The following is a 26,358-nucleotide window of genomic DNA, read 5'->3' as shown; positions in this document are numbered from 1 at the left end:
CTTTAAAATGGTCCAAAACCCTAGGAAAGGTGGAAAATATATTGATGGATTATCATGATCCAGCAGCTGCAAATTGAGAGGTTGACATTTGGGTGCTTACGGGAGAAAGTCACCCCTTACATCCCTAAAATAAATTGTGTAAATGTTAGCGACAGTGGTAATTATTATATTAATATGCTTTCTTTCTTTTTTTTAAATTCTAACGCAATACACTTTGGTAAAGCAGGTTTAACTACCAAAACGTAATTGCATTTGAATTTAGAAGAGACGAAATTATTATTGATCATTTAAGATTGCATGCAATATGAGAAATACCGCGTGGACCACCACAGTCTCCACAGTAGGGGAGACTGGGGAATATTTGCATATTTAGCAGATTTGAACATCGTGATTTTTCCTGCAAAGGGAACACATTGTGCGGAGTTGACACAGCAGTGGTAGTAGAAGCCAACCTTGCAGATGCGCTCTTAGTCGGTAGTCGAACCATTCATCAATTCGTAAACATTTAGGGCGATGACCTTGAAAAGTAAATTCTCTCTTCAAGAGTTGTAAGAAGATAACAATAAATGTGCCCTAGTCTTCCCTACTCCATGCCAGCGTTTACATTGTTCATTTCAATAGGAAAGCATTTCCAACACCTTTTATGACAACTATGTTACCGCACTTTCAGAAAAGAATATTATTATAATAACTGTAATAATGGTAATAGTAAAGTAGTAGTTCTACATTATCTACTTGCTCGTCGTTTCAGTCTGGGGCTACTTTGGTCCACTCTGTACTATTGTGAGTAACACAATCTTAATTTCAGTTTTAGCGTTCCTATCCAGCGTGTATCCAAGCGTGTATCCATTCCTTAGCAACTGCCACTCTAGCGTAACCAGCTTCGCTTCCATGCCCTTAGATAGACATCACCGTTACAAGTGTCATCTGCAAAGGGACAGCAGACTGTGACGGACTTCTGTTAATGTTGCTTTGTGATCCACTTCTCATTCCTAACCCTGCACCCCCACCTTTCTAAACATATGCTCCGTTATTTCCTTTGAATTTTTCGTAAGTAAAATTTTACCAGGTGCGGTATCTTATTGTGAAACTGACTTTCCTGAATGCTTTATCTTCTTTATCAGCAATTCCCTGCACATTGCAATAAGCCATGAAGGCTCAAGAAGAGTGCGTGTGTGGAGCTATGGGCTCCACGTATTCACGACCGCGGTAATTGTTTAGTTGATGCGATCAGCACCACGCTCCGGCCACCTTTTCCCCTCCAGGGTTGCCCCCAGCTACCCATTTACTAGAGGCTGGGTCTCCTGCGTGGCAGTCAGACGCTCTACCGATTGGACCACTGCGCCTCCTCCAACCGCATATTTTCAGGGGTATGCGCTTGATGCCCTGGTGCCATTGTATCAGTTTCCTCCGAATTTAAGTTTTCCCGTTTTTCTTGTGTTCCATTTATTTGAATATTAGTTACAATATAATACAGTGATATAATTTAATATAAATCAATATAGTCTGTAGCATGAGATGGTAAAATTATACATTTTCGACTTCTTCTTCTGGTATCCAGAAATCTGAAATTAAGATGTTTGGTTATATTCCAGGGGCATATGTCAATATTTTATAGTCCGTGGGTTTTTGAATGAAGGGAATATATGATTACCGGTAATACGTTGCTAGTGTGGTACACAATCATGTACTACCAGGTGTTTTGCTCGCAAATGTGGCAGATAGCCTGTGTGACGTCATAAAGCCAAAATGGGTGCCACTTCATGCACTAACAAAGAAAATCGATCGTAACTCCTTTAGGAGTGATTTTTGACAATTTTTTATAGATACAAGCAACAAAATTGATTCTTACAGTTTTTTCATATCTCGCACTGTTATGGAGATATATCCAGTGAAACTATTTCGTGTCCATTTCTGCAAGGATTCTAAGTAGGGGTGTGCGGGACAGAATTTTTTGGGTCGGGACGGAAAAAATTCGCAATTAACCGACAAAGTCGGGAAATTGTCGGGACGGGAAATGTTCAAAATTTCCCGAAGCTCTGGAAATCTCGAATTCTACGTCATTTTCACTTTAAGTGGTTGTTTTCGCATTTCTGGTACAAAAACGAACAATTTTCGATAAGTTCCAGACATTTACAATGCAGAAAACGTCGAGAATTAACGACATTTGAAAATGACCATTCAGTATTTCCCGACTGCTCGGGATCCTGAAAAGTCGGGAATTAATTTCCCAAAGTCGGGATCGGGACGGGAAATTTTTTTCCTGATCCCGGTCCCGACTTTTCGGGATTCCGCACGCCCCTAATTCTAAGCGTATTTTACACTTTACCTGACATTCTGGCATATAAAGGGGGAAAATTACTGCCAGTGCTATTTTGTTGATTCCTACTATTGTGGCGTATGGCCTGTGTGACGTCATACATCGAAGATGACTGCCTATAAAGACATTAACAAGGAAAAAAGACAATCTCCCCTTTAAACCTTTAGGCGTCATTTTGACCATTTGTACGTTTGTTGGGTTTTTCCACGAAGGGGAGACATGTGTATGGAGGATGCTTTCATTTGGAGGCATGCAATCATGAATATTACTACAGGTGTTTGCTGGAAAATGTGTCAGACCATACATGACGTCCGAAATCCAAGATGGCCACCTTGGAGTTTCTGCACATAAAATACTGTCCATATCGTGATTTAGAGTTCGTTTAACAGATGTTTCCAGAGGCATTTTCAGTTAAAAATTAAAAAAGTGAAAAATATTATTACAATTTTTATAACTACAGTAATCTTCAAAAGTTAAGTATGAGTAAGATATGAGAATTTTTTTTGTTAATGAAGTGTTAGTACTGCATAAAACAGTGAAAATTAATCAGAACGTTATATGGTATACAATAGAAAAGAATCCATGAAATTAGAATTTTTTTTTCGTGCAAAGACACACATGCAAAAAAAAAATAGAAAACGGATCACTTCATTAACGGAAAGAAGAAGTTTGTATTATACCGCGTTTGTTACAACCTGTCCCGGTTCCCGCGCTAGCTGATCGCTGGCTTTTCTCCGTGCTGGGGAAGTCAAAGTCATGCAGCCAATTAAAATACGCAACGTCGCAACACCGTCTACGTAAGCGCCTCTCTTCTGGTTTCCATTCGTTCCTCGCTGCCCAGCAGACGATTTTTTCCTCGTTTCTCATTGGCACCGAAACTGTCGAGCGATCGATAGCGCGGGAAACGGGACAGGTTCTAACAAACGCGGTATAGGTGAAGTTACTGCTACACAACCTTACAACGACGTAGCATGCATGCTCTTTCTAAAGTGGTTCAAGAGCTCTACGGGCAGCTGGTTCCATTCCCCGCGAAGAGCAGTGTGGAGCTCTGGAAATATCCTTGGTGAAGGATCGCGGGCTTACTCGTCTCCTTAAGACTCTACAGGATCTATGTCTGGGGACTTCGGTGGCCATCTCATGCAGCGGATTTCTTCACCTTCAAGAAAGTTATCCACCAATTTGTTTCGATGCGCACATGTATTGTCATCTTATCATCCTTGATGATGAAGTCTGGGCCGACTGAGCCTCTGAAAAGTCGTGCAAGTTGGAGTACCTTGTTTCTTTGCCTCTACGCAGTAACGGTACCTCCAGCAGAGCCGTGCATGATGTCTTCCCGTACCAACATTCCACCTTTACCAAACTGATCCCTTTTTACGATATTCCGTGGATTAAATCGTGATTGAGGTTCTCGCCAGATTAATGTACGACGAGAATCATTTTGCAAACTGAACCTAGACTGATCTTGAAGAGCACGTTCCGCCGTTCGTTGAGGGTCCAATTTCGATGATGTTGACTCCACTGTAAGCGTACCCTTCTGTGCACTGGATCAAGCGGGACACACACTAATGGATCTGGCATATAGACCACCTGTCTTGAGTTTCCGGTACACAGTTTGGCGAAAGAAACTCTAACCCCTGATGTGGGTGCAAGCTCTGAGAACAGTTGTCGTGCGAACTTCGTCCGGTTTCGTCGTGCAGTTATAGCCAGATATCGGCCCTGTTGTGGCGTTGGTACTCGTTTACAACCTTGTTCTGGCCTACCATTATCATCTACTGTGTCTTGGAACTGTCGACAGAGCCTGGAATTAACTTGGCACAGTAGTAGTGGTATTGATACTACGGACAGGACGAGAAAGTACGAGCCCCCCTCAAGCAGCTTTGCTACACTTAAAACAGGCTTAACATGTCCATATGAGCTTTTTGAGCAAGTGTGGAACTCTTGCCTAATCCAAGATTTTTGTAAAAATGCCCTCGGGAATTTTTCAGAAAGTACGAGCTCCCCTCAGAAAGTACGAGCTCCCCTGAGAAAAAAAGAGCTCCCCTGTACTACGGACAGGACGAGAAAGTACGAGCCCCCCTCAAGCAGCTTTGCTACACTTAAAACAGGCTTAACATGTCCATATGAGCTTTTTGAGCAAGTGTGGAACTCTTGCCTAATCCAAGATTTTTGTAAAAATGCCCTCGGGAATTTTTCAGAAAGTACGAGCTCTTCAGATTGATTTGCTTATACTTAAAACTTGCATCAGCCAGATTTTTGTTTATAAATTTGCCAAAAATTGATATATTTTTGGCTACACCAGAAATTAAGCTTATAGTATGTTTTTCTGTCAAAATCCCAGGAATCTTGAATTGATATCTATTGGGTTCTGAGACCGAGTGGAGTGTGGTGTATTGTCTTGTAATCAAAAGGTTCGGGTTTGAGTCCTCATAAAATCTGATGGCAAAATGTTAATATTGTTGTTTTGTAAACAGGGGGCTTTGGGTTCGAGTCCTGAGAGATGTGGTATTCCATACGTGAGATTTTGCTCTGTTGATAGCTCCCAGATCTTAAATTTGGTAAAAAATTCTCTATTCTCTATTAAGAATCGCCAGAGTTTTGTTATCTGGGAGCTCAACAATACGGGGCAAAACTGCATAATCAATACATTAGAATGGAGGTCAAGTAAACATTGCATGCTTTTTCTAATCTTTTGATCAATCCCATGTTTCGGCCAACAATAAATTATGCATGGCCGGGGGTTGTATGCCAACAGATATAATCTATACTGCGTCTTTTCAGAGTTATTCATCGTCATTAGATTATATCTGTTGATATTACCTCTATTGTGCCTTTTCCGAGGGAAATTACATGTCATTTGTCATGGAACTCAAAGAGAAATTCTTATCTATACTATGTACTCTTTCAGGGACCATCCATCATATTGAGGAATTGTCTTCTGGATATTGTTATTGCAAACTGAATTGCATTTAGGCTTGGTCTTGTTGTACATAAGTCTGTAACTTATAGAATAATTATTGCAATATTTCTGTATTTCTTTTGTATTTTGGATAGGTATCTGCTACGAACAGAGGTGGTATAAAATGGGTAGGTAATATATTTTCTGACGGTAAAGTATTGTTTTATATCCAAAGGGTTTCTGTGTTTAAATCGTGTTTCTAGTTCGAGTTGCTGTTTTAAGTCTATTTTATGCACAGTAAGGCTAATCGGGACTGGCCCTACAGTTTTAAAGTGGGATCCAAACTACTTGTGCTACTATCGAACCCGGGACCTCTTGATTACGAGGCATGGGGGAAGCCATGGGGGAAGCCCTGAATCGTGCTTCTAGAACTGCTCTGTGACTCTCTCATTTCTCACATCATAAATATATGATTTTTCACCTATGAGAATGACACTGCATATGGTGTCTTCAGGTAATGCCTCGTGGAATTCACAGATAATTTTAATGTTTGTTCTGTCATTAACCACAACTTGTTTTCTTTTTGAAGTGTTGATGACAAACATGGGTCTCTGTGTTTTGAATTCATCTGGTGTGTAGTACAGGTCAGTATTGCCAGTAGTGACGCGCTTGAAGGAAGAAAAAGCTTCATATAATTTAAGAAAATCATCCTTGGAAATGTCTAAATTATAATTTTCTCTAGGAAAAACCTCATTTCTGCCATTTTTAAGATATATGTTCTTGATGTTGCAGTTATCAAATCTACTTGAATTTTTTTCCTGATTATTGTGTCTTCCGGTCTGAAACAGTACCACCACGAAATCGGGCATGTCAAATTGAATACTGGAGAATGAATTTGTGGCATCAAATTCATAATAAGTGCCAGATGCGGGCTTCTGTACGCATTGATATGTGTAAAATTGCAGAGGAATCTGTGGATTTTTTACTATATCTGCTTTGTGTTTAAGAGCGTAACTGGCCTCATATTCAACAACTGGGATTCTTAACTCCATAGTCTGAATAATGCATTTTCCTGCATCAGGTAAGGTATTAGGCAAAGCTTCCCCTGTAGAGTTTAATGTGCTGTACCTCATCAAAGCATTGTTATCATTTGCAGCTCTTCTAAATGTAATTCTTAACCCGCCTTTCCACATAATATCTTTGTAATCCGAGAAGAATCCTGGCAACAGGCGCATGGGGAACAGTACAGTGTGGCTCTTGGTTAATATCTTATCACCAGCCTCAAATCCACCTATTTTGTAGTAAGAAGCCTCGGTTTTGGATAATTTTAGAGTGGCCAAAGCTGTAGAGGTAATGCCGGGATAATCTATTCTGTTTATAACAACGCCATGTTTTCTGATCTCAATTTCAGAGAACAGATGCGGCACAAAATTATCTACCAATCTTATATTTGAATTTGCCGGATAATCTGTACCATCGAGCTTTACAACATCAAATTTGATGTATAGATCTGCTCTGTGGGGGTGTATAAATCCATCCCCTACATCAAGATCAACCTCGATTTCTGTGTTGGGTTGATTTAAATTTGCAAATGTCCTCCTGTTTGGGGGGAATGATTGTAGCTCATAACTCTCAATATTTTCCATTGTATGTATTTTTATTTAAATGTTAATCTCTATGATAGCAGTTGTTGTGGCTCCAGCAAAATCAACTAATTCTTCTTTTTCATTAGTGACCATCAATTCAATATAATCTATTCTGTTATGGCACACAGGAAAATATAATGTTGGGGATGGATTGTAGATGATGGGCTCCATAAATTCTGAGTTAGGTTTGAATGTTGCAATGATGCCAGTTTGTTTGTGAGTGCCTATGCCATTTGATTTGGTGATCATACCCTCGGCCACATTACAGTGAATATTTAGAGTCTCTATGGCTAAGAATTTAGGTATATTAATAGCAGTGTGTTTGATGGCCGGTTCAAGTTTTGTGTTGTTCTCAAATCCCAACAGCTCTCCTATAGTACCCAGATGCACTGTTTCTGTGGCAGATACAATCTCTACTCTGTGAGTGACAGAATTTTGACTTAACACTACACCTCTGGGTAATTGAGCATTTAGAGTGGATAGATTATACTGCCCTGGAGTGATGACAATTTTTTGATCCCCTACTGCAATTGTGTTGTTGTGGTGCGTAATATTAGGTATCAAGTACATGCCGTAAAATGCTCTGAGAGCTATTGTTTTGGGATACACTATGTCATCATGCAATTTGAGTTTCAATATTGAATTTTGGCTGGTGAGATGGAATACCCCCATGATGTTTCAGATACCACAAGGCTTTTTGAAAATTTTCAATTGATGGTTTATTTATTTGAGACATATATCTGAGAACAGATAAACACAAATGTCCGCAATTAACATCTTTGAAGTTTTGAACACGGGCATTATTGTAATAAAGATTAGATGAATTTAGATATTTTACTAAATTTTCAGGTGGAACACCTCCAAATGAATCAAACACAAATGTCTTATTGTTTAAATATTTAAGATAACAAATCCAGTGAGTGCCCTGATTTTTGTACTCATCTAAATTAACAATGCCACACTCTTTGTTGAGTGGTTGCTCCGGTAAAGAATCAGACATGTACACACCTCTAAAATTTTTGATGCCCAGTGGCTTGATTAAAGCTTCAATATCTTGGTTTGTAAGCGGCTCTTGTTTTTTTTAAACTTACTCATGGCTCTCTTAACACCTTTGCCTTTTTTCTCCATGGCCAGGTTATGGCGCTTCTGCTCATCTAATTCTGCCCTATTTTTCTTGGCATCTATTACTGTTTTTGCTATGGCAGCTGATCCCCCAGCCAAGCTCCCAACAGCCCCGAGAGCAGCTAAGATGGCCGGGATGGTAAATATAAACCCCCCCACATGTGATTTTTTTCTTGATTGCTGTAATTTTTTTAATTGGGGGGTGCTAAGCAACAATTTCATACCATGTCCCTTGGCAAGACAAGAGCTTTTTTTCTTGCGCTGCTTTTTGGTCAAAAGGCTGTCAATAGTTTTAAGAGATTTGAGACCTGCATAAGGTATTTGATACATAACACCCTTGGCCTTCATTGTATGTTTATTATATACATGTTCACAACCCCCACCCCAGTTTTTGTTTGGTACTCATAGCTATGGTGGTCCCCAACGCTGATATTCTCTCACTCAAAGAAGCATCTTTGCTTACAAATCTACCAAATGCAGCCTCTTCTAATTTCTTGTCTGCAACATGTCTCTTGTCAAGATCGGTATGTGTGTTGTATGCTATGTCATGGTCTCTACAAGCAACATCTAAAGGATTTACACCAGGATCCCCTCTGTTTAATCTATGATCCAATTTTGTGCCTGGACCACAATACTGATAGCCTGGAATGTGTAGTTCAAATGGCAGCTTGTTTATAATGTCATTAACAAGCCCCCGACCCTCAGAAATATTCCAAAATTTAGGTGGTAGAGTATTAATAATTTTTATGAGATATCCAATCCCCTTAGGGTCATTCACTATAAAATTAGACAATTTTGTGCTTATCATGTCCATAATTCCAACTTTTTCATTGTAAAAATTGTGGTTCCCAGCATTTTCCTCCCCAGCTATCACCAACAACCTATCTACAAGTTTCCTGACATCATCAACCCAGACAAATTCTTTGGGCAGGGTGTTGTATTGTTTGATTCCACTACCTGTCTTGATTTGTGACCATATGGGCTTGATTAAATTATTGTATTTTGCTCCACTGCTAGACTTGACTCTTTTTTGTGTGGGATCATTGTTCTGGTATAGAGCATCTGATTTTATTAATATTTCTTTGTAATGTTCATAATCTTGATCTGTATAGCTGCCAGGCCTTTTCCTAGTCATCAGTTCCCACAATCCAGGTGTGCCGGGATACTTAACAAAACCACCTTTTTCTCCGAGACGAGATTCTGAATATACAATTATATCATCTCCCATAAATGTTACTCTGAAATTGCCAATTCTATGTATGATGCTGCCGTCAAGCTCTGTGTCGGCATATAAGCCAAACACCTCATCTTTGTTGTCTTTAGGTGTGGTTAAATATTTTTGAGCAAGAAGACCCAATTCAATAGGATCCTGAGTAGCTTCAATTCTTCTAGGAGCAACAGGACTAGGTGTATGAATACTGGAAAGTGGGGTGAATGGATAATCTAATATGTTCCTTGCAGCTACAGGTACAAGCTCTGTGATCAAATCTTGATTTTGCTCTGTAACAGTTTTGATATTCTTACCTAAATTATTAATAGCATCAATTACAGGCTGTTCTGTTTGTTTGTGTTTTTCATAAATTCCTCGGTTCTCTGATTTCCATCCCTTGAATCTTTTTACAAGATAATCTCTTAACTTAAGATCATCAATTATTGGCCTTTTCATGGTTATTTATATACGTCTCAACATCTAGAAAATCGTTGATTTTATTTCTGTACTTGCCGCTATTAGGTGTTCTTGTCATATCAATTGTGACAAACCCATAACTGTCTTGATTCCAGCACCTGCTGCAAAACTTGGAAAAATCATTGTAGCTCAAGTCCCCACCTACATATTCATCATGTACGTGTTTGAGGTTGGTATGATCTTGATGAAACACACATATAAAATTGCTGTTGTCTCGGATCAGCTGCTTCGGTATTTTTGAAAAAGTCTGTGCCAGGTAGAAACAATCAATGTTTTTGTGTCGGCCCTGTGTAAAGAAATTTCTAACCTTGTTTTGATTATCCAGTATAACATCATCAAACACAACAACAGAATTATCGAGACATTCATGGAGTGGCTTAACATCTGGTTCAAAAGTGGCTATATCCAATCCATCATATAGCTTCATCAGCTGCTGATATTTTAATTGTTCCAAGCTTTTAGAGAAGACATACAAGTGCCTGTTTTTCCAGTCTAACCAGTTGGGTGCCAATAAAAAATTATCAACCACTAGTGTAGTTTTACCACAAGCAGATGGCCCAACAATAAGACACCTAATATTATCAGGTAGCAAGTTGCCATTTCTCTTATTCTGCTGTTCAGGTTCTGGCAGCCTTTTTATAACATCCCAGGTGCTCATATTATCACTTTGTCTGCATCGATCCAGCTGTTTTCCGGATGACCCAGCCATTTGACAAATAACTTGTTGCCTTTTCTGCGGATGATTTTTTCTATGAGATATGTGTCAGGCTGTTTAGTTTTGCTGAGTTCTTGTTCATAGAACCTGCCTTTGAGAATTTCTCCTCGGTGATCTTTTATTATATATGTGTTAAGGGTCCCAGGTTTAACTTGAACCACTGTAAATAATTCGGTGCTCCAGTTTCTTGTAAAGCCTCTCTTGAATAAGTGCTTATATTTGCTGATTCTTACTTGATCACCCACCCTGTATTTGGCCTTTCTTGTTGTTGGCTGGTATCTAGGATAATAAACAGTCCTGATCAATTTTTGCTCATCAGATGAAGTTACTTCAGAGGGTTTCATGTTGATTGTGGAATGGACAGAGTTGTTATATTTATGTAGAAGTTCTGGAAGAATATTAATCCATTTATAATTACCTTGAAGTGTAAATTGTTTATACATAAGATTTTTTAAGGTTCTGTTGAATCTCTCTACAATTGAGGCTTTGAGATCACTGTAACTCGAGTAATGTTTTATTGCTTGGCTTTTAATAAATTGTTGAAACACTGAATTATAAAATTCTTTGCCATTATCTGTTTGCAAATAGCGCGGTGATCTTCCTGAATGATTGATGATTGTCCTGAGGGCTTCTGTAACGCATTTTCCAGTCTTGGATTTGAGTGGCACAGCCCAGGCAAATTTTGAAAATGTGTCTATCACAGTGAGTAGATACTTGTAGCCCTTGTTGATTTTGTCTAAGTTTTTCAACTGCCCACTTGACAACTCAATCAAGTCGCTCTGCCATAAATCATCTATGCCTTTTGTGACTACTGGGAGTCTCTTAAAATTATGTCTGGCCTGTCTGTGTAATTCATCAACAATAATTTGTCTAGACATAATATGTAAACAAGAATATTGCAACTATGGGGTGTTCAGCAGCTGATACTGCAGGATTTTCTAAATATAATTTGTCTCCTATTTGTATATTAAATTCCAGAGATCCATCATCTTCAGCATAAGATGTTTCTAATGTATTGGGATCTGTAAAATCCTCTAACTCTACACTGGTGATTTTCACTTTGTTCTCAGCATTTGTTATTGATAAGGTAGGGTAGTGGTGTGCCTGTGGCTGATGCCAATATTTGATCTTGATTGGTCTCAATGTGCCCCCAACAAAAAATTGGTAATAAAATTGTGCAGGGGATAGCATATATATTTTGCCACCTGGTGTAAATGGTGAATCATATTCTTTGTTGGGGATACTGTACAATTCAAGAATTACTGTATGTTTTGGATTCTCGATTATGCCTGTTATTTCCTTTTCTGCTGTAAGCAATCTGCTTGTTACAGATTCAAGGTGCTCATTGATGGTCCTAACAACATCATCGTGGCCTGGCTTGATCTTTATGTCCACAACAAGTTTCTTGTATTGTTGCACAATCTCTTGAAGCTGGGTGGCAAAAACAGACAGAGCATTTGCTTGATTGGATTCCATGGTCCCTAGCTGTTGCTTGATATTAGCTACAATTTGTTGCAAATTTTCAACAACTGCCAATTTTGAATTTTGAGCAGTAAGATCATGGACCTGTCTTCTGATATCCTCAAACAGGGCATGCAGTTCATTAATATGTTGATTGGTTGGTAGAGTGGCCACTGTCTGAGTGAGATGTTTGATCTCTGTCTGGATATTCTTGATATCTTCTGATTTCAATATCCTATTCACAGCTCTCTTAATATTTTTAAGTTCCTGTGATGTGGGAAGATTTGATACTGTATTTTGCAAAGATTCAAGTGCCAATTTCACATTGTTTAATTCAGATGCATCAGCCACATTTTGCATAGCATTTTGGAGCAGGGCTATATCTGCCTGAGAGGGTGTTGATTGTTGTAAAATTTCAAGTTTTGTTTGGATATCATCGATCAAGTGATGAAAATGTGACAGCTCAGATTCAGTGTTGAGGTTTTCAAGCTTTGTGATTTGTTGCTGGACACTAACAAGAGTATCTACAATCCCGGGCAGGCGAGATTCTAGAGTTTCTTGTACATTTGCCAAATCACTTTGCACTGCTGCTATTGTACCTTCAAGATGGGTTATGGTACTTTGAATTTTTCCAAAATCTTCATATGTTTCAAGTTGCAGCTTAATGTTGGCAACACTCCGAGTTATTGCACTCAAAGCATCAGAAGATGGCAAGTTGTTCATAAAATTTTCAAGCGTCTCAATTTTTTCTTTAACCTCGGCTATGGCATTGTGCAGAGGGTCCAGATTAGGTATCTGGAGTGATTGAATCTGTTCCTTTAGAGTGGAAATCACTAGATCAAAATCTTCTTGTGATTTTATGCTTTTGACAATTGTTTGGAGCTGTGTCTGGACATTATTTATCTGCTCTTCCAATTGCTGTTTCAATTGCTCGGAGTTGTTAGCCTGGGTCTTAAATTTGGCTTGAAGAGCTGCTACAGCCTCTTCTAAACTTTGAAAATTATCTAATGTTGCCAGATCAGTATATTTTTGAAGCAGCAATTTGAGTTCAGAATCAATTTTAAGAAGAGGGTCCATGCATTGTGATTGTAAATTTGTAATTTCTAGTTGAAGACTGGCATTGAGTGTGGTTTGTAAAGCTTGTAAATCACTTCTTAATTTCTTGACTCTGACATCAAGCATCAGAATCTCATCACTGTGATCTTCATGTCTTGTGTGGCCAAATATATCATTAGGCATTTTTTTTTAATGGTTATTTATTATTGAATATCTGATTCTTAATTCTATAAAAAAGGGTATAAGCTTGTCATAAGATCCAGGGACCTCAATATATAAGCAGTCACCAGCAGAAACAGTATATACAGTGCCAGAAATCATGTTTGAGTGCTTAATTCTATAAATATTTCTCCCTACTGAAATCTTGACATCACCCTCAGGGGTTGTAATAAATTGCAATTGCCCACCTACAGGTAATTGGTAATGATTTAAATTATTGTTAAATATGTACAATATTTTGCCTGTTTCATCATCATTATCTGTAAATATGCTATTCAGATGAATAATTAACAAGCCACTCAGTTTAGACAGCATATCAGGAGAGGGTTGTGGTGTGGGCAGGTCCATAATTTTGAACCCAAATAAGTTCATAGGCATGTTTATTTATTTCAAATCATGCTCTGTAATTGGGCATTGATTTCCACTTTTCAAATCACAATGCCCCCAAGGTAAAGTATGTATGCCACATGATAAAATACATCTCTTGTCATCATGTGGGTCCAGGGCCACTTTTGTTACAATATTGCTAGTCAGCAAGTGATTCTCACTCTGAATTCTATTTTCTGATGTTCTAATTGAATTCTGTGATTTGATGCAATTTTTATAATCTTCAAATACAAGCTCTTTTTCCACAGTAACTCTGCCAACGCCCTTGGCCTTTTTGACAACAGCACTACATGTTTTAAAACTGTACACCTTGGCACTTAACCCAGCAAATTCCACAATAACATCACCAAGTGTCTCATCTTTTAACTTGCCAGGCACCTTTTTGTTGTGGTGTTGTTGAATCTTTGTATGTTCACTGGTATCAAAATATTGAAACAATTCAGGCTGTGACATATCTTGATAAACATCTTCTGTTTGAATTTCAAGAATAAAACTATCCGTGTCCATGTACAATAATTTTACACGATCACCATAAAAAGGTTTCAGCACATCATAATACAATATTAACATATGTAATTTGGACAATTCCAATATCGCAGCCCCTTCATAAATAGGTTTATCAAACTTGATCTTTGTTTTCATCATGTTGAAGAGTGCCATGTGCTCATCATAAATTCTTCTGTAATTGAAATTAGGCTTTGCAACCAATTTTTTGCTCCGGCTGGGGTCAGTAATTATTTTAACATCGGTATGTTTCCTGACATTTTCAATTGTTTTGCCATACACTGAATTCACCATCAATTTAAACAAGCTCTTATCAAATTGGCTTTTTGCAGATGTTCGAAGCTCTGTATTTGTGTCAATGTATGGTTTCAGCCATTCTGAGTGCCTGAACCTCAAAACTTTGCCAACTTTGGTCACTTGAACACCATGTTTCATCAGGAACTGGAGGTTTTTGTAATATATGACATAATTCTGTTTCGGCTCCAGGGTCATCATGAGCTTCTTCTGTTTAGAGCCAGGTGGGCACCTAACCTCGGGAATTGGGGGCAGATCAGAAAATTTGTTGTGCAAATAATCTGGAATTATCAGACCAGCCTCTAAGAAGAGGCCATATTCACTGTCATCAAAATTCTGAAGATCTTCAATTTTGAAATCTTCAACCCACTCAAGCTCTGCATATGGCAGTTTTTGCATCATGGCGTGACCATAGAGGTTGTTTGCATCCACATAAAGTATATAATTTGATGGCCGTGCTGGATCATAATCAGGCATATGCTTGTTATTTGCTCTGGCATATCTCTGGGAACATTGCACCATCCCTCCTCTTATACATTCCTCCATAAACAGATACTTATCTTGATCGTGGATCAGATCCAATTGCATTTTGGTATTCAAAAACGTTGCAGCCCATGCTAGACCAGGGGCACTGTAAAAATACACTGGGTCCAGTCCATAATTTTGCATGGAAGATTTTCTGAATGTTTGCAATATATCAGCTGAGAGAGTAACATCAAGTTTCAAATAAGCCATGTGATAATCACCAAATGTCTTGCATTTTAAACTTTTCCACATCAATTTGGCATGGTGATAATCTTCATCAGTAATTCCAGATCCTCTGATTTTGCTATAAAATGCTTCTTGTGGTGGCAGGGAACACTCATCAAATTTAGAAAAATCTGTGACATGGTCATATGGATATACACCCTTCCGCCTAATTAATTTCAGGTCCTGATCTGGAAACGAGGCACGTGTGATTTTGAATTGATCATCAGATAATTGAGAGGCCAGTGTAGCCAGGCTAGCAGGTAAAAATCTGTAAGAATCAAGAAATCTTAATTGAATAGAAACACCATCAACTTTAATTATCTTGCTAATAGATATATATTTTTCATCATTTTCAGCTAAAATATTTAAATTCTGTTTGTCAAAACCCTCGTACCTGATCAGATGATGGAAATCATAATTGGATGCTCCATGGCAAAATATGGGGATAAATCTTGGTCTCTTGATCTTAATATTACAGCTATTACACAGGGCCTGTTTATATCGACCATCTGTATGAGAATGGTGATGAACCTTGATATTTGTATCTGAAAATTCACAATCACATACCGGGCATTTTTCTGCATTGTTGAAATCCTCAATCTGTTCCTCTGTTAAAGGCAACATGGGCTTTGATATTAATAAGATGTTAGATGCTATGTCACGGCACACATTTTCTATTCTATGTGCAAATATTTTGATGGCATTTGGTCCCTTGTATGAATATTCTTTAATAACAACACCATCCTGTACAACTACATAACAAAAGCTGGAAGGTTCATGTAGCTGGTATGGTGTAATTGAGGATTCTTCTGGATCTGGGCTACAGAATGCAAGAGATTTGAGATTCGATTCGAAATCATAGACAATATATGCTGGGTGTTCCAACAAGGCTTCATACTTTTTGAATTTGCAATTTTCACTTGGATTGGGCATCACCATATGAACAGGTTTATGGTTCCCACAGTATTTCAGATGCTCAATTAACTTGTTTTTAGCAATTTCTGCATTTTTTTCACGAACCCCATTTACCATTTTTTGACCATCAAATACAGTTAAGCATCTTCTGCACAACTTGAATATTGTATGAGTTTTGTCTAGTTGTGTTCTCACTAAAGCTTCAAGATTATGTATTAGAGTGTAATGGCATGTATCATCCCCTTCAATTAAGAGCAGATCAATCGGAATTGCAGCTTCATCATCAAGTGTACTGATTCTGAGAGGTGCTATCGGGCAATTGCCAGTGGAACAAATAAATACATTAATAGATAATTGTTTGCCATTGATGTGCCTGGCCCTTTTTTCAAATTTGTCAATATTCTGAATAGACATTGGATATTCCAAACCCTCCATTGCATCGTCAAAAAGATGTTCATGGTGTTTGTAATAACTTATTCTCTCAGGATGCCTTGAAACTGGATACAGAGCAGCTAATATACACCACAAAAAGCATTTCTGGTCGGCGTTTTTTATATTGACCACGGCTCTTTTGTTTTTGATATTAGCAGGCAATGGCACATAAGTGGATCCTTGTAATGGGTTGAATTCAGAAATATTAACATAGAGCTTGTGTGATGAACCGCACAGGCTCCATCCTGACTCTTTTGCCGCAAATTCAGAGTGTTTGATATTCAGTTGATCCATCAATCTGCCTATTATTGTGTCTGAATTTGAATTTGAATATACAGGTACAGTTTCTGTTATGTGGGGCTGTGTAAATTTTGTGCCATTTGGTTTCTTATATTGTACAAACAATTTGAGGGACAGCTTATAAGAGCCATTTTGTGCATTAAGAATTGCCTGCAGATCAGAATTTATACTGTTCAAGAAATTCTCAATGCCACATCTTGGCTCTGATACAAACCGGTGATCTCTTAATTGGCCGTTAAAACTGCTACGGATAGGTTCATGGCGTGGCTGTTTTGCTGCTCTGGCATTAACAGGTGCTTCGTGCCTTCTTTTCAGACCAGATGTAGATGGTTGTACAGAGCAAGTATCTTTATGTGTATATGTGAAGTATTGCATGCTGTATTTTCTATTGCATTTGGGGCAAATTTTTGTGGGAGTTTTGTATTTGTCTGGATTACAAATTTTTTGATGCTTGGCCCAATTGGAGCTGGATATATTCTTATTGCACTGATTACAATATTTTTGATTCGGCATTTTTGTTGTTGTTTATTATATACAATTTCCTGGGCTTCAATTCAAAACTTTATACTGAATAAAAAATATCAGTTGGGTTCAGCTGTGTGATTTGTATGTGTATATGTGTGTATGTGTGTATACACTTAATATTTTTGGTTTTGGTATTTATATAAAATTTCCTGGGATTCAAATCTAATCTCTATGGATTAATATTATTAATATTAATCTTATGACAGGTTGTAAAGCCAATAGCCCACAAGTGGAAAATCATTCACACTGACCCAGCGCAAATGCCTGCACGAACATGCATATCTTGAATAGCAATAACCTTGTTATATATAACAGGCTGGGACAAATATAAGCTTGACTCTAAATATGAGTGGATTACAACAAATATCAGATTTTATATTGTTCAATATGAATTTAAACCAGTAAGTATGAGAAGCACTGTATCAACACGTCTGTTCCCCTCAGTCACTCTCACATAACTAGCTGATGCAATAATCGGGAATTTCTGTAAATACTGGCGCTGAGGAAAAAAATCAATACTACCGTCTCAGGAATTCCACACACTGACGCAGAGGAGAAACATGCAAACACGAAGCAATTCTAGAGGTAGGCTCTGCATATTACATTGTTTTAATATTAGATAAGCAAATTGAATAGTATCCAATTGAACTTAAACCTGAAGTAAATATGTATAGGTGGGTATGGATACAAGTTTATAGACTGGCTGATGCAATTTTGTAAATCTGCTTGAGGGGGGTTTGATCTCGAACCCAAAGCCCCGTATTTACAAAACAACAATATTAACATTTTGCCATCAGATTTTATGAGGACTCAAACCCGAACCTTTTGATTACAAGACAATACACCACACTCCACTCGGTCTCAGAACCCAATAGATATCAATTCAAGATTCCTGGGATTTTGACAGAAAAACATACTATAAGCTTAATTTCTGGTGTAGCCAAAAATATATCAATTTTTGGCAAATTTATAAACAAAAATCTGGCTGATGCAAGTTTTGTAAGTATAAGCAAATCAATCTGAAGAGCTCGTACTTTCTGAAAAATTCCCGAGGGCATTTTTACAAAAATCTTGGATTAGGCAAGAGTTCCACACTTGCTCAAAAAGCTCATATGGACATGTTAAGCCTGTTTTAAGTGTAGCAAAGCTGCTTGAGGGGGGCTCGTACTTTCTCGTCCTGTCCGTAGTACAGGGGAGCTCTTTTTTTCTCAGGGGAGCTCGTACTTTCTGAGGGGAGCTCGTACTTTCTGAAAAATTCCCGAGGGCATTTTTACAAAAATCTTGGATTAGGCAAGAGTTCCACACTTGCTCAAAAAGCTCATATGGACATGTTAAGCCTGTTTTAAGTGTAGCAAAGCTGCTTGAGGGGGGCTCGTACTTTCTCGTCCTGTCCGTAGTACAGGGGAGCTCTTTTTTTCTCAGGGGAGCTCGTACTTTCTGAGGGGAGCTCGTACTTTCTGAAAAATTCCCGAGGGCATTTTTACAAAAATCTTGGATTAGGCAAGAGTTCCACACTTGCTCAAAAAGCTCATATGGACATGTTAAGCCTGTTTTAAGTGTAGCAAAGCTGCTTGAGGGGGGCTCGTACTTTCTCGTCCTGTCCGTAGTATCAATACCACTACTCACAGTCAATGCTGCTGTGACTTCAGTTCGATTAGCTTCCAGGTGTCCGATGATTTTATTAGCTGACGTCTTTGTGCCATGTTCGTACTGTACATTGCACACTTTACCAAGAGATTGTCCTCCGATACAGAATGAGCAACTCTTGTTCTGATATGCTGTGTTTTGTTTACCTTTCAATCACGGGCCTGTTTGACACTAGCAGTACTGTTGCCTATGCACGTAAAGTGAGTTATAGTCCTTGATAAATATTTATGATCGTGCAAATCTTCCCTTTCCATTTCTCTACTTTTTGGACACTGCCGTATTATGACGTTGCCTGTGACTTCCTCATTCAACATTCTCTGGAGCTCTAAGCAGTGTCAATATGACAGGAATGATCTTTTTGTCATCCACATTTCCTTCTTTACAATCAACGGCCTATTGGGCTGGGTAGGTTTGGATGTTCCTTTTCTGCCTTTTTCACTCCAATACTTGGAAGTAACTCCTTCTGATAAAAGGTGTGAGGGCCACTTTGGTTGGAGCAAGACGTAAACCTTGAACATCACTTTTCGCGAGCAGACACCATCGTAGTTAGCCGAAATCTTTGATTTTTGTGTCAGGCACGTATACTATATGAATGCATTTCTTAATAATCCTGTCTATCATATTAGGGGTGTAAGAGACACTCAAATGTCAACCTCACTTCCACAAAGTACACCCTGGACAGCATTTTTCACGCTAATAATGCTCTGGTGTCTAGGGCCTCCGATGGCGCAGTGGTAGAGTCGTCGCCTTGTAATCAAGGGGTCCCGGGTTCGATACCCAGTGGAGGCTCATAAAGTGGTTTGGATTTGTGTGCTGTCCACATGTGTTTGTGATTGTCCTTTCATCTTATCATCATTCATTCTCATCTCTGAAATTAGCCAAAAGTAGCAGAAACGAGAAGTAAAATAAATCAATTGATTCTTTCATTCTGTCATTTTGTTAATCAAATCCAGGAGAACCGAGATTTGGAAGAGATTGGAGCACATCATCTTCTGCACCATCAAATACGTTCAACAACAACTTCTTTGCAAGTACAAACACGGAATACCATTATTAGATAGTGTAAACGCAATGGAAATCAATCACACAGACTGTATTTTTGAATGGTACGAAATGAATGATAAATGCATTCCGAAGATACATGTGTAGGGTAACTTTAATGTACAATATATGTTTTACACATACGGAACGTGGAACAACATAAAATAAGAAAATACATATGCAACAAGCCAACACTAAGTTGTGTACTATTGAATGCTTATTCAATACAAATATACAACACATATTCTTAAAATACATTACATTACAGAAAACAAGCAGATTTCGAGCGAAGCGATCAAGAAAATTTTTAGATCCAATTTTTGCAATTGAAAACAACATTGATTTAATAGGGCGGAAATAATTTCACTGGACGCCATGGCATTCTTTCTTTTACAACTTTTTTTTTAGATCATTCGGCGCCCGTGGTCGACTCCCGCCGCCCCTACCTACAGCTGTGAACTTGGCGAAAACGACGAAAGCAGATAATGCGAACGAAGCAAGCAAGAAATTTTACAAAATGTATTTTTGTTTGCATAAAATTTGGAATCGAAGGGGATAATTGCTCCTCTGTGCCCACTGCAGGTGCCCTTGGTCGTCAATATTTGCCCCTAATAAGGCGTAAATATCATCACGGGGCGCCAAGGCAGTCTCTCTTTCACAACTTTTTTTAGATCATTCGGCGCCCATGGCCGACTCCCGCCGCCCCTAGCTACAGCTCTGAACTTGACGAAAACGATAAAAGCAGATAATGCGAGCGAAGCAAGCAATAAAATTTTACAAACTGAATTTTTATTTGCATAAAAGTTGAAATGAAAGAGGTAATTGCTCCTCTGTGCCCCCCCCCCTTTTGCAGGTGCCCTTGGCCGTCAATATTTGTCCCTCCTTGCACCCCTAGAATTGACATCCGTCGGGTTGGGGAGGATGCCCCCTGCCTCCTGTGGTTGCGTCACTGTATAATACAAACATATCTAAGCAATATACGTTTACTTTAGATACTTTAGGCTCCCTGCCATTGTTAGTCAACCTTATTCTGCACTGTTTGTCTGCTCGACTAACCTTGTATTAATGAGAATACCACGCCCCTCTTCCTCCATACAAACCGATTCTAAAGGCATAAGAGGTGGTGTTTCTTTTCAACCCTATCGCCGCTATCACCCACAGGTAGGTAGAAAAACTATACATAATAACCAAAACTAAGAATCAATAACAAGTCAATTAACCGATACGATCCCCCCAATTTTTGTGTGAAGATATATAGAATTGGTATAAAATTTTGTCTCCTCAAATATTCCCATGACGCTGCGTGTGGGCACCCCTGGTTTTAACGCACGAATACACAAATATTTTCCAGAATCGTGTTTGCTATAGTGCCATAGCATAGTACATGTAAATTGCATTGTAATACTTAATTGGCAGAATTGAAAACTGTCACAATGTTCAACTATCAATAGGCTCATCCCTAATGAGCATGTTTTACATTTAGTCAACGTAAAACGTCCAACAACCTCATAATACATCACACTGCAGTGTTTGACCATGCTTATACGCTTACACACATGATCCACTCAAATTAATTGGTCAATCAATTCTAAATGAAGCTGCTCATTTTGCACCTGCAAACAACAAATGCTCTGTGCATCACAATATTGTCCACAATCGCGTGTAAATTTTGCAACGCGTTCATAATTATAAAGGATTGTGTGACTGTCAAATGTAAAGACCTTATGAACGAGCCCGAATGAATATTGTAGTTCCATTTTCGATACTTGCTAGCTGTAATTTCCGATCTAGCTGTGATACTCTTTTCCCCACCTTATACTAGAAACAACTGCTTGTCTTGAGAGCTAATCGATTGGTGGAATGTTCAGCTGAACGATGTGGGACGCTTTTTCGTAGCTCATATACCCTATTTCTTTCTTCTTTAACTTATTCTGCCACACACATTAAGGTTCGGCCGGATCTTTGGCCGACACCTCTGCTATCGAAAAACCAATTTGATACTCCAGATTCTGCAAAATTACATCTGCCTAGAATTATTTCGAGAGAATTCACGTGAATGTTCGCGTGGTGTGCTTTCGCTGTTGTCTACATATTCACAATACTTTAGTGGCCACGTAAGCGTTATTAAGCTATTATATTTAGTGCTACGTACTTACCGGGTTCTTTTTTATTTGCGCATTTGATATTTATGTGTATTTAGCACAAGTGTATTTTATTGTGTGTAACAAATGTGTAGTGACATTATTTCCTATATTTCTCTGGCTGTTACTCTTTTGCAGCTTGGGAGCGAGTCCATAACTCCCGAAGCCTCCAATCAACAAATGAACCGATGATGTCATCACGACCCAGAGCCTATCGCTAACCCTCTTGCTCACGGTCTACGCAGTTGGTAGACTCGCGCATTCTGCTGAAGATATTCTGAATATATTGTCTCTTAATTTCGCAACAAATTGTCTTTGAACTGTCATTCTAACATATCATAGGTACCTCATATTTAGATTTACTGTAAGACCACCCACAGTGCTCTTGGCTTCAGCACTAATCATAAAGGGTGTCTAAAAGTGCCGGACATTTTGAAAAAGGGATATAGAGAAGAGAATAAATAGTAACAATGGATCTAATCATGGAAATGAATAGTGCAGAGGATGTCATTACATAATTACATACCGCTGAAGAGATGGGTAAGTTTATGTCTTGAAGTTTACCTCCAGTAGATGACGACCTTTTCTAAGCAACCATTCCTGCTATCGTAGAGGAACATGTCCACAGGAATCTGGGCGATATCCTCACAGACGAAAAGATCTGTGAGGAAATCGCCCAGATTCCTGTGGACATGTTACGTCGAGCTATGCAGGGTATCCCTCTACGACTACAGCAATGTTTACCTAGAAAAGGTCGACATCTACTGGAGGTAATCTTCAAGACATAAACTTACCCATTCCTTCAGCGTTATGTACTTATGTAATGGCATCCTCTGCACTATTCATTTCCATGATTAAATCTCTTGTTACTATTTATTCTCTTCTCTATATCACTATTTCAAAATGTCCCGTCTTTTGTACACCCATTATGAATAAATGTATACGCTGTGTGGTATTGACTCCACCACATACAATAAAACTAATAATAAAGTTAACGGCGTGTACTTGGTTCCGCAGAACACATTCGAAACCAACAATTCAAACAATGCAGTGTCTGAAAGGCCATGTAACTTAGGATCTTGTATGAATATCTTTCCTGGAGCCACGAGAATGCGCGTTTTGCTCTTCCATAACAACCGTTCTGGCTTTTTAAAGTCAGATTTATTTCCACTCCCCAGTCCCCTGAATCCCTCATGAGTCTAATCCTTGATTATCCCTACTTAACGCAAGTTTCCCTTCGTAAGAAAGCCAAGTTCTGTGCATAATTATGTGGTTAGTCGACTAGAAAACCCGGAGTGAGCACTAGACCCATAAACATCTTCATGAACTGCTTCTTTGTGCATGGTAACTTTTTTTCTCAAAATGTGCATGAGTCGAAAGAGGCAAGACCGTACTCTAGATAGGGTTTGGGCCCTCAGAAATGTTCCATGCTATTGTAATGCCATTTATTGTAGTGGGGACCTATCATTGTCAATTTATTATATGTTTTGTGGGATAAAAACGAGAGAGATTATGTTAAAGTCTGACTTGATTTGTCGAATGCAAGTAAGGGCATTTGAGTTGTATTTGCAGACTCGCTTCCAAGCTGCAAATGCAGAACAGTCAGACATGTTTCGGAAATAACCTCACTACCTAGCGAGCGAGCTTGCCAACAGCCTAGAGAGTTAGCTATAAGTGCTGGGTTGAGATGATGTCATCGGCTCGCTTGTTGATTGGACGCTTCAGGCGTTATGACTCGTTCCTAAGCTGCATATGCGCATCAGCTAGCGATGTTATGAAAATGATCTCACTATCTAGTTAGCGAGTGAGCCTAACAACAGCGTAGACCGCGATCAAGAGGGTCAGCGATAGGTTCTGAGTTGACACAACGTCATCGGCTCGCTTGTTGATTGGACGCTTCTGGAGTTATGACTCGTTCCTAAGCTGCGTATGCACATCAGCCAGAGATGATACGGCAATAATCTATACTTACAGAAAAATAGTTGTACTTTTTTTTTTTTTTAGAGATACACCTTTTATCATTTGTTTTTCTTTAATGTACCTTTTATCATGTATTGCAGTTTGATTTTTACTATTGTCTGTCTAGTCTGCCAAGAAGGGATGTAAATGTTACGGTGTGTTTTCATGGTTACATAATAACAGCAAGTTTGTCCCAAATCTACAGGATTTGCACATGAAACCTTTGTATTATATTACACGGGAAATCTTTCACTCTCACGTACCACTTTGGTAGAAATGTCCTTGGTTCGATCTTTGTCAGGACCGTTGTTTTTTGTTCTTCGTGGAAGTTGCATTTTCCTCCGCATACATTAACGAAGTTCGCAAACGAGTTTCTTCAGAGACTTCTCTCCCCCCACCCACCCTTCCTTCTTTCCCTATTTTCCATATTCTCCCTCTCCCACCCTTCCACTTCAGAATCCTTCTCAAGCCCTGTTATTATTTTGTCTCCTTCCTCTTCCACCTTCCGTACCTTTTTCTCTTCTTTCTTTCTTCGTACCTGGTCGTTGTCTGGTTTCCATTTTTCGTCCGGGAAGTCTGCTCTCAAAAGTTACATTAGGGAACAAAATGTTGAATATTTCAAACGCAAGGGGAGAGGCGAGCGGGAACTGAAGTTTACGCTTTACACTTAGAAGTGCACTGTTAGGTCTGCCAGACTCAAGAAATGAACAGGAAAGGCGTGATGGATAAGTGGCATTAAGTGACCTTTTTGTCGGGAGAGGAATGAACTTTATGGAAGACAGGAAAACATCCGGAAAAAAATGATTTTTTCTTCCTGGAATTCACGTTCAATTGTTTGAATGGGTTGGAGTATATTTTGTTTTAAATGCACTCCAATATATAAGACAAACTTACCAGTTGTAAGTTCGGATAAAAGTAGTGATGTGCGAGAGCTACGTGACACATGTATCGAGACAAGGGAATGGAGGAGAAAATAACGTCGAATGTCGGGAATAATTCCGTAAAAGCTGAATTTTGGTAAGTTGTTAGAACACTACTAGTAGTGCAAAATCCCAAAAGTCCGAATGACGTGTGTGTGCAGGTGATCACGGGATTCCAAGATGGCGTTTATGCAGGAAAACCTCAGTGCGTGTTATGGCTTGCCGAGTTAAAATTATTTTTTTTGAATCCTGCAGAACTTTTAAAACACACTATAGTACAGTCAACGGCAAAGATAATGGAATGATGGATAAGGAATGAAACTATGTTGGTTCGAAACAGGTATTGTACTCTATTTATTGACGTTATTGTTTCATCATTAGCATCACATTGTGTAATACAGACAGAATGAAAATGGTGATGGACAATTCGCCTACTGTTGGTGTACGTGGGAGAATCAAATGAAAAGCTTAGAAGTCAGACAAAAAATATATGGCAGATTGTATACAGCTCAAATTTGCATGAGACATCAACAGTTATTTACAAACGTCAAGCCGACCTCTGTGGCGTATTCGTTAGAAACGACGGCGCGGGTCCGACGGTTCGATTCCCGGCCTGGGCATGGGTGTTCTTTGTGAGTGACTCTTCAATTCCATCATCACACATCCTCATATTCGCGATTAGCCAGAAGTGACAGAAAAGCGAAGAAAATTAAACCACATTAATCGAAACGACCTTGAGGCTGCAATACTGATCAAGTGGGCCATTTTTGTCATTTTACAGATGGCGCCTCTTCCACACATTGCACCAGTGAAGAGCAGTGGAAGCCTATAACTTTTACAAATTCTCCGGAAATGAAAATTCAATGTTCAATATCTGTGCTTGCTTTTATCACACCAGCTAGTTTAAGAATGGAGGAGGAAGTTCCCAGAAAGACATTCGCAGTGGCTTATAAGTGACTGCACGATCACCCTAATGATTATTCTTCCTGAAGTAGATCGACACTAATTCAGACTTTTAACATATATGTAGGTTCGCAATGGGTTTGTCCTATAATGCAACAAACTTGTGCTACCCTACATGAAGAAATTACTAGATTAAGAAAATGAAAAATAAATTACTCTTTCTCGTAACTTGAGTATATGTTAACGGAAATACTTATGTTACTGTACATTTGTAATATGTCTTAGTAAATATAATTCTTTAAAAAAATGTTATCTTGTTTCAGAGAGAGCAGACTAAAGACCTGGTTTCAGGACTCCAAAAGGTAAGTTTTTTCCATATTTTGTTTCTTAAGAGCGGGAGGAACAGTTTATGTCCAGCCAGACTCAAGGATCCTAAACTGCTCCTCCCCCACCGACCTTTTCCCGCGGCGAGCTGGAGAAAGAGATATATGTGCACGGATAGTCGTAGGAGGAGAAAA

General features: G+C 38.8%; 1 protein-coding gene across 2 annotated transcripts in view; it reads left to right on the top strand.

Annotated features, from left to right (window-relative positions):
• LOC145994646 (TOX high mobility group box family member 4-like) overlaps nucleotides 1–26,358 on the top strand; it is an 855,605-nt gene that overhangs the window by 347,156 nt on the left and 482,091 nt on the right. The window contains exon 4 of one of the 2 annotated variants that reach the window (XM_083130789.1): nucleotides 26,164–26,202. The exons of the other annotated variant lie outside the window; for it this stretch is intronic. The gene's annotated coding sequence lies outside the window, so the exon portion shown is untranslated. The remainder of the gene's footprint in view (nucleotides 1–26,163; nucleotides 26,203–26,358) is intronic. 2 annotated transcript variants of the gene reach the window in all.

The sequence above is a fragment of the Lepisma saccharinum genome, chromosome 1 (genome assembly GCF_977018435.1).
Source record: "Lepisma saccharinum chromosome 1, izLepSacc3.1, whole genome shotgun sequence".
NCBI lineage: Eukaryota > Metazoa > Arthropoda > Insecta > Zygentoma > Lepismatidae > Lepisma > Lepisma saccharinum.
The sequence above is the reverse complement of the archived record's forward strand: the minus strand, read 5'-3'. Positions and strand labels throughout refer to the sequence as shown.